The sequence below is a fragment of the Dufourea novaeangliae genome, unplaced genomic scaffold (genome assembly GCF_001272555.1).
Source record: "Dufourea novaeangliae isolate 0120121106 unplaced genomic scaffold, ASM127255v1 scaffold345, whole genome shotgun sequence".
In the NCBI taxonomy this organism is placed as follows: Eukaryota; Metazoa; Arthropoda; class Insecta; order Hymenoptera; family Halictidae; genus Dufourea; species Dufourea novaeangliae.
The window spans coordinates 50,055-59,065 of record NW_015374226.1 but is presented as its reverse complement, the minus strand read 5'-3'; the positions used below and the strand labels follow the sequence as shown (position 1 = coordinate 59,065).

General features: G+C 39.7%; 1 long non-coding RNA gene across 1 annotated transcript; it reads right to left on the bottom strand.

Moving 5' to 3' along the window:
• Window positions 1-7,273: 7,273 nt before the first annotated feature.
• Window positions 7,274-8,787, bottom strand: LOC107192397. Its single transcript, XR_001516296.1, has 3 exons — window positions 8,609-8,787; window positions 8,328-8,472; window positions 7,274-7,481 (listed from the first exon to the last, which is right to left on the bottom strand). It is a non-coding gene; the product is annotated as an uncharacterized LOC107192397 (long non-coding RNA).
• Window positions 8,788-9,011: the final 224 nt, after the last annotated feature.

Here is a 9,011-nt window from a genome sequence, read left to right as displayed (position 1 = left end):
ATTGTACATTTCGGATTTCAAACCTAACCCAGACCTCTCCTTCAGGAGGGACGCGTGCACGTGAAAATAATGAAGATGCGAAAGGGTTAATACTTATCCATGTACAATTGTATTATAAATCCATACCGTACGTATATAATCCGTACCTTGTGTCAATTTAACACAGTTTTTTCCTAAGAAATAACGTTGTTCTTTAAAATAAAAAAGAATTTGCACATTTAACTATTTAGAACTTCATTATATTAATTTTTACCACTAGGTCAATTAGACACCGAGGGGCATATCAAATTGGGAAAATGAGGGACGGATGAGGATTAACGTTCTCCTTCGCCGTTGCTACTTCTTCACTCACTTAATCAGCCACCTAGTCGGAATATTATAACTGTTTCCGTACGTTGGCCGGCAGCCGATCTCACCAACATGACGCGCCGAACATCAAGACCATCAAACCGTACCCTCCGAACAGGCTAAGAAAGTCAGCATTGTCAAATGTTGTATTTATTGGTTAAAATGATTGCATTAAGTTTATGTCTTAATGTTACATACCATTATATTATTTTACTATACACTTGTTTCTGTACTATATTTTATCATAATTAATTTCTTCTCTTTGCTTCTTATATTATCTTTGAAATATGCTTCAATTAAAATAATTGTATTATGTTTACATCTTAATGATCAATGTATTAATGCACTGCATTGCTTCATATTATGTTATATTATGTTATGTTTCATTCATACCTTATGTCGCGATACGAATTCTGTGTTATTAAATATAGTCCGATTTATGTCTAGTTTGAACTTATTTTCATCAAGAGAGTCTCCTACATTTATTCATACCATTTTTAAGAAAGTACACTGAAAGTTTAAATGTTTACTCGTACGTTATGTCGCGATACGAATTCTATGTTATTAAATATAGTCCGATTTATGTCAGGTTTAGACCTATTTTCATCAAGAGAATCTCCTACATTTAGTTATAACATTTTTAAGAAAGTACACTGGAAGGAGTAAAAGTTTAAATTTTTATTCATGGGTGATTCATTCCGTGTGTTACATTATAACCCGAGGGCTCGAGGCTCGGTTGCCGGTGGCCAGATAACATCTCTATGCGCCGAGGCTACGAACTTCGAGCTTCAGTGTCTACAACTTTGTAAGTACATATTCATTATTGTCATATAGTTAGGAATTGAAAAAATATATAATTAGTAAAGGAAAGAAAAGTTAGCTTGAGGAGGACTCCAACCTATGTACAAAAAGTTCGCAGCGGTTAGCAGTCCGATACTGTACTGACCTGTTGAAACGACGGTCGATAATTTAAAATAACACGCGCACGACAATTTCACCTGATTGGGTTTATTTATTTTCTGTAATTCCTATGTTGTTTTGCTGCATATATAAATATTTGTGATTGTATAATAAAATAATTTAATGAAGAAAATACAAAAAATTCAAAGTATAAGATACCTTTTTAACGAAAGAAACTTCGACAACATCGGTTTTTAATTTTTTTTTAACGACGGCGCATCAAACCGAAAAATCTGGAATAATTTCAGGATAATAGTAATAACAACACCTACTTACTGTACAAATAGCATTGTAGTTCTGCATCTGCTTCGATACGAAATGGGCATTTTTCAGCATTTTTTAGCTTAATTTGTTTTTCACGGCTTGAATTTTTAATTTAAAAATCTAAAAACATTCCATAATATGTGGCCCGATAACTAAAGTGTACCTGATTGTTTCAAAATTTGCCATGCGATGGGACATCAGAAATTGGGCAAAAACGTGATTTTTTAGTTTTGCCCATTAGTACGCCGCCAGTCGAAATAAAGAACTGAAACTTGGCACACGTGAGTTTTTTGATAAACTAACGAATGAGTCATCGCAAGTTGAATTTGGTTTAGGCGTACATTTGACTCCCTTATTCGGCTATTAGCCTGCTTGATTAATGCCTGCTTACATTTTGCCTTTAGGAATCTAATTTTGCAACTATTCTGTAACTTGTCCATTGATGGTAAACATTTAGAATAGGGGAGGAGGCAGCACTGATAACCTTGATCTTGACATATGTGGTCAAGGTCGCTCTCCTCAGAGACCTTCAGAAGGTTTTTGCTGTCGCTCTTCATCTGTTAAAAAGTTATTAACAAATAAATTTCGCAATATAAAGGTGTATGTTTATCTTCATAATACAGGATGGGGCAATAAGTATAACCACCTCAGATATCTTCAAAACTATAAGGTTCACAGAAATATTTGTTTGACCACATTTGCACATTAAATGGATCAGTATGTGTTTGTTTCCGTAGAATGATAGATGAGCTTAAAACAAGTTCAACGATCTATTACATAAGGTCATTGAAGGTCATAGAAAGTACAGAAAAACGATGATGCTTACGATTTATTTCACTGGCAATAAACACTGTTTGAAGGACACTTTCATAAGATAAACATGAATTGACGATTGCAAAATAAAATAAACATGATAAGAGCAGTATCGTATCGGTCAACCGGGCACGATGTATCCGTTTGAAGAGTAAGTCGATATGCTTCTTATTCATGGCGATTGCCAACAAAATTCTGTAAGGGCAAACAATTTGTATGCTGAACGACGTCCGCATCGGTCTCAGCCTTAGCGTCATACATTTAAAAATGTGTGTGATAAACTTAGGCAAAACCGGGAGTTTAAGTGTTCGTAAAAGTGAACGCCGAAAGCGAATGAAGAAAATTAAATCGGTGTGTTCGCATGTGTGGCTACAAATCCACATAATAGTTCGCAACAAATTGAACGCGAATCTGGCATTAGTAGGAAGATCGTAGTTTCCATGTTACACCGTCACAAGTTTCATCCCTACCATGGTAGTCTTCACCAACAATTGCAGAGGAATGACTTCATGAATCGCGTTGAATTTTATCGATGGGCTAAACATCAGGTTCAAAATAGTGAGTTATTTCATAATAACGTCTTATTTACTGATGAAGCAACATTCACAAATCACGGGAATGTTAATTTGCATAGCATGCATTTATGAGCAGCGGAAAATCCACATTGGCTGTAGCCGGTTGAACACCAGAGACAATGGTCTGTGAACGTATTGTGCGGTATCACAAGTGAAAAATGATTGTTCCTCATTTTATCAATGGAAATTTGAATGGCGACACCTACGCCAATTTTATTAAGGATACATTGGGTCCTTTGCTAGAAGAATTGCCTTCATTTACACGACAAACCTGTGACAACAAAATTGTGGTATCAACATGATGGATGCCCAGCAGATTATTCATTGATTGTGCGAAAGAGACTTGATGACAAATTTCAAAATCATTGGATTGGACGCGGCGGTCCAATATCATTGCCAGCTCGTTCACCACACTTGACACCTCTAAATTCCTTTCTATGGAGAACATTGGAAGATAAAGTGTACAAACAAGTACCGACTACACCTCAAGACATGCAACAGCGAATTATTGCAGCCTGTGCGTCAATAAGTTCTGACGTTGTAAGACTTACACGCCAATCAGTTATAAAAACAATCCAGTGTTGCATTGATAGTGATGGCCATCATTTCGAACACCTACTATGATCTTATGTAATAGGTCGTTGAAGTCGTTTTAAGCTCCTCTATCATTCTATGAAAACAAAAACATACCGATTCATCAAACAAATATTTCTGTGAACCTTATAGTTCCGAAGATATCTGACGTGGTAATAGTTATTGCCTCACCCTTATGAATTTTACCTAGTATAAACTCTATATTATTAGAATCCCTGCCTCTGTAAGTAATTGCATTGACGGGGGTAACATTGTTAATTATATTGAAAATGCTTATGAAATGCGTGGCTCCACCTGCACCCCCCGAGAAAAAATCTAGCTATAACCTAGATTAGATTAGATTTTGATCGTTCTCCTGGGAGCGGGGAGTTTGAAATCCTCCCCCCCTAGGCCCGGCCGTGGCTTAGTTTGAGCGCCTGTGGCCATCTCACCAGCCCTGCAATAGGACTGGGGTGGGCATTACCCAGGGATAAGGATTCCCCCGGCTTCTTCGCACCCGACCAACTTTTTTAGGCCCGGGCCGCATGAAGGCGAGATGCTACTTGCCTGGAGGTCAGAGAGTCACTAGGATCGTCCCATCCCTACCTAACGAGAATGGAGTATGTACGTCGGGGCAACCGATCCTTCGTCTCCATATAGTGAGTACCAGCTTCACTCTTTGCTTCACCCACAGACCGAGTCTGTACCAACGGGCGGGCCATATCGTGCTTTTGTACGTTCCATCATCGAGAGAGAGCTGTATCGCCTAATATTCGCAACCCCCTGTGTATCTTGACCTGCCTACGTCCCGAATACTTCAGGAGCCCCCCCACCCTCTGTTACCCAAATTTGTACAAATCTAACACTACCCCCCGTTTTCAGGAGAAGGAGGGAGCCTCGCGGGACTCCGACAGAGATACATGGGGAGGCCGTTCTAGCCGACCTCTAGGAGAGACGTGGTCGGGTTCGGCGATCACCTCCCCTGGGAGCCGCAGCGGACCATAAATGTAGCTATAACCTAACCGAAATCTCATTTCAATCATCGGGTCAGGTTAGAGATAGATTTTGCTCGGGGTGTGGGTACGGTGGGAAGGTCGGAGCCCCCCTCCACCCGTGCAATCACTTGTAAAAGCAGATGTATTAATAATAAAATGCTTATACTACAGAGTGCTCTTGATTATCGCCCCTAACTCGGGTCCACGAGGGGATGATGAACGTGGACTACGCGAAACGCTTCTGACCCCCGTGAATACGTTTTTTTCGAAAGTCGAGCCTCGGTAACTGGCCTTTGTAGTATTCCGAACGTAGAAAAGGACAAGCCAGTGACAAACAGAGAGAAAGCTTCTTTTCCCAGTAGACTCGGCTGCGTGGCCCGCCTGCGGCACTCTCGCCGACCAATGATTACATTATAGCCGACCACACAGTCCGATTGTGTTTGTACCGTTTCGGCCAATAATAAAAATACGTGTGACTGAAGGTGATCCAGCTACATTTTATTCATCGGCAGCTCTCTGGGCAGTCGCTGACGATTGAACGCTTCGACTATGGTCTGTTTCACGAAAGAAGATGCTTCGGAGGTAAGCCTGCCTCGGCACGTGGCCTGGTGAGGATCCAACGCGAGCTGCGTATTTCGTGCGACGTTGTCACGGTCTCAATGCCACGGTGTGTCTCCTTCCATCCTCCGGCACTTTGGCACGAGAGCCTCTCGCTTAGAAGCTCGGTAAACCAACTTCCTTCTTTATCCTGCGATTTCCACGTGTAGCGTTTAATAACCTACGTATTAATTTAATCCCCTTTTAATATGTTGCTCAATATTTTGGTACAATACATTCTTTCAAAAGAAAGAAACTTTTTCTTGTTCATGTATTTTAACTCTTGACGTGTGAAAACGTTCAGCGTCTCGTCAACATTCTCCGCCATTTCCAGACAATGGATGATTGACGGGCGCGTGCCGAACGCAGTCCCCACTACTTGAGATTGTAGGTAGGTCCTCCTCGAGAGGTTTGTAATACGTGCGATGGAGACAGACGACCGTAGACGAGGACGCACGTCGACGGTCGAACGTCATTTGCCAAGACGCGAAGAGTGAGAGAGACACAAGTGCCGTAGATTTCTCGCGATCGGAGATGGAATGCATCCGGCAAGATTACGTAATTGCCCACGGGGTGTTATGGCGTGGCCAGATTTTCTTGGAAAACAGTTTTCCGTTGAGAACAGGCGTGTCCCCCACTACTTTTAGACTCGATTTGCGGGATATAAAAAGGGACGCGTACAGCTCATCGGTGGTTCATAATCATACTAGAAGTCTAGCTAGTGACATCGGGTATTAAAGTCCCTTTCAAGCATTTTCAAAAGTAAGCTTAAACTTTGTACGACACAACGCCGCATTTCTTAGTGCGTGAAAACCGAGAACGTTGGAATTAGCTTCCGCGACTACACTTTACAGTACCATTTGTAAAACCTTTATTTTATTGAATATACTTTTATACGTTCATATATTTATAATTCAGTGTTGTTCATTTCAACTCTAGAATAACATCTAAATTCCCAACTAGAAGCGAACCCACAAAGGCACACTTTTACCGCTCGATGTGTACCGAATTCTTAAAAGTTACGAGGCCCATACGGAGATGAAATAGGCTCGGGTTCGTCCACGACTATCAACCCCCTAGTGGCTCCCTGTGATGAAATAGGCACAGGTTCGTCCACGACTATCAACCTCCTAGTGGCTCCCTGTGATGAAATAGGCACAGGTTCGTCCACGACATCTAAACCATCCTAGTGGCTCCCTGAGATGAAATAGGCTCGGGTTCGTCCACGACAACCTATCCCAGTGACTCCCTGTGATGAAATTGGCACAGGTTCGTCCACATAACAAACTCTAAAAAACCAAATTCGACATTACCTCGGCTCTCGCAGCCGCTTAGTCCTGGCTCGTAACAACCGCGAAAAGTCGGGCCTACCTCCCAGGCATCTTCTTTCGTGAAGCAAACCACAATCGTCGTACAGTCCCCCGCTCCGTTCGGCGGTCCATCGAGCGCATACATTGTTGCCCGACGCGCGAGAAAACGCTAATGCAACGATGAAACTTTTTTATTTTTGATTCGTTGTTAATGAAACTTTTACTAGTATATTGGTGAGATTTTTCTGATTAAAATGATACGAAATATGACATAATTTTGATCATATTTACTCATGTAGAAACTGTTAATAGTTCATATTAGTTCATTCATTATCGATTCTGATAAATCATAAGTAAATATGAGCCAAACTGCGTCGTATTAGTATTGTCTCACCGACACTCGGGAATGTAACTTTTTTGTGGGCTCCCAACGTTCAATCGTCGGCTCGTGAATGGGAAGCAGTCTCGGCTCGCTGTGGCAACAAAGTGTGCGGTTTCCGAGTTTCCCCCCCCCCCCCCCCCCCCAGTGGTGGAGATGACGCCTGGACAATAATCGCATATCAATAAAGAGTCAATAATCGCAAGGACTATGTATTTAGGAAACATTTAAGTTATGGAGTTAATTATATACCCTTGGATAGCAAAATTTATTTGTTAATAACTTTCTAACATATAAAGAACGACTGCTAAAATTTTTCCAAGGTCACTCAGGAAAGTGACATCTACAACAAATGTTAAAGTCAAGGTCATTGGTTCCCTTCAATACTCCAAATAACTGCTACATTTTGCATACTTTTTTGTTTATAACTTTTTACTTTTTAACCAAAAACGAGCGGCGGCTAAAACGTCCTGCAGGTCACTGAGGAGGGTGTCCTTGACAATATATGTCAAGTTCAAGGTCATCAGAGCTGTCTTCCCTATTCTAAATATTTACCGAAATATTTGTGACAAGATCTGCCAAAGGCACTGGTGCTTGCATGATACAGAAATGAGATAAGTACCAATTTTGTCCTCCTTCAATTGTCCTAACTAATATTTTCAAACACCTGAGAAAGAAAAGGTTTTATAATTTTCTTTGTGCCGTCCTTGTCTTTTATCATAGGACAGTTTAATACAAGAAAAAATTTGAATCATGTTTTTATGCTTTTTATACACAACTTGAACATACATAACTGAGACATAAGCAATTTAAACATAACACTTATAATTGTCATTACTATTGTTAGAAATTGATAATGATTTCCAAAGAGCAAGTGAATTTACTGGCATGATTGGCTTTAATCTCCTAATTAAATTTTCAAATTCAAGTGATAATTTATGATAATCTAACTTCGTAGATGTTACATAGGAGAATCTAAGCTGGTAAAATCATCTGAATAGCAGTTACATTAAATAAATTAGATTGTTTGTAGGGTTCTACAAAGCAGACGGGACATTCTAACTATAATTAAAAAGTAAAAAACATATTTGGACCCTAGAGCCAGATTTTAAGTCCACTTTTTAAAAAAATGACATTTCACATAAAAATTATTTTGTTCAAAGTAGTTAATATAGGTACATAATGATCTAAACATGATAGTAAATTCATATTTTTAAAACAGTGCAAAGCCCATCACATAGAGGAATTAATTCTACATATAAAAACTTGTCTTAAATCCATTCAATAGTTCCAAGGTAGTGATTGTTTCTCGCTCGATTCTCACTGAATGGTTCCAAAAGTTACAAGGTTTTCGCACCTCTGATATGCTCTCCTCTAAACTTTGAAAAGTGTGACTTAATACCTCTGGCTCTGGGGTCAATATATGTAGTTCCAAATATTTCGAAAAACTTTGAAAAATAATAATTTGCTAGGTAGGACATTTTAACTAAGGAGGGCAGAACTATATACCTACATTTCTTAGGGCGGATCCAACAACGTAGTACAGAAAATCAGATTAAATAATTACGTTACGATTGTGCAAATGTTGATGCAACATTTAGCAAAACGTCCAGGATCGTTGATAATAAACACGTGTTAGAACACAACACGCGGAAAATCTGGAAGGATAACAGTCAACAAGGAGAGTGCACAGGTTTCTGGATTGTTTTTCGGAAGCATGTCAAGGGACTGAAAGTCCCCCACTCTTCCCTACTGTTGTGTTGTTATATCGCACACTACTATACTATTACATACCCTAAACGAGTACGAATGTCGATCTCTTTTTTTCCGAAATGAACATTTTCATCGCTTCAGTTTTTTGTATTCGTAACAATGCACGGTTCTGCACTTCAATTTCGCCACGGCCTGTGCCGTCTACTATCGAATCACTTGAAACTTACGACGATTCTCAGAAATCGAACGAAACACAACTCCTCGCGTCAACGCTTGTACACCGCCGCCGTGAATACAGCATTACGAACTACACTGTCTACACTGCTTATTTTGCAGGGTACAGGTATGGCTCTATCATTCATGGAACCCATTGAAAATGTAATACCAAATCAAGTTGAGAGTGGAGTGCAGTAAGTATATTTAACAATTATTAATAATACTAGTAATAACATTAATGTGTTATTATTAATATATATTATACGTG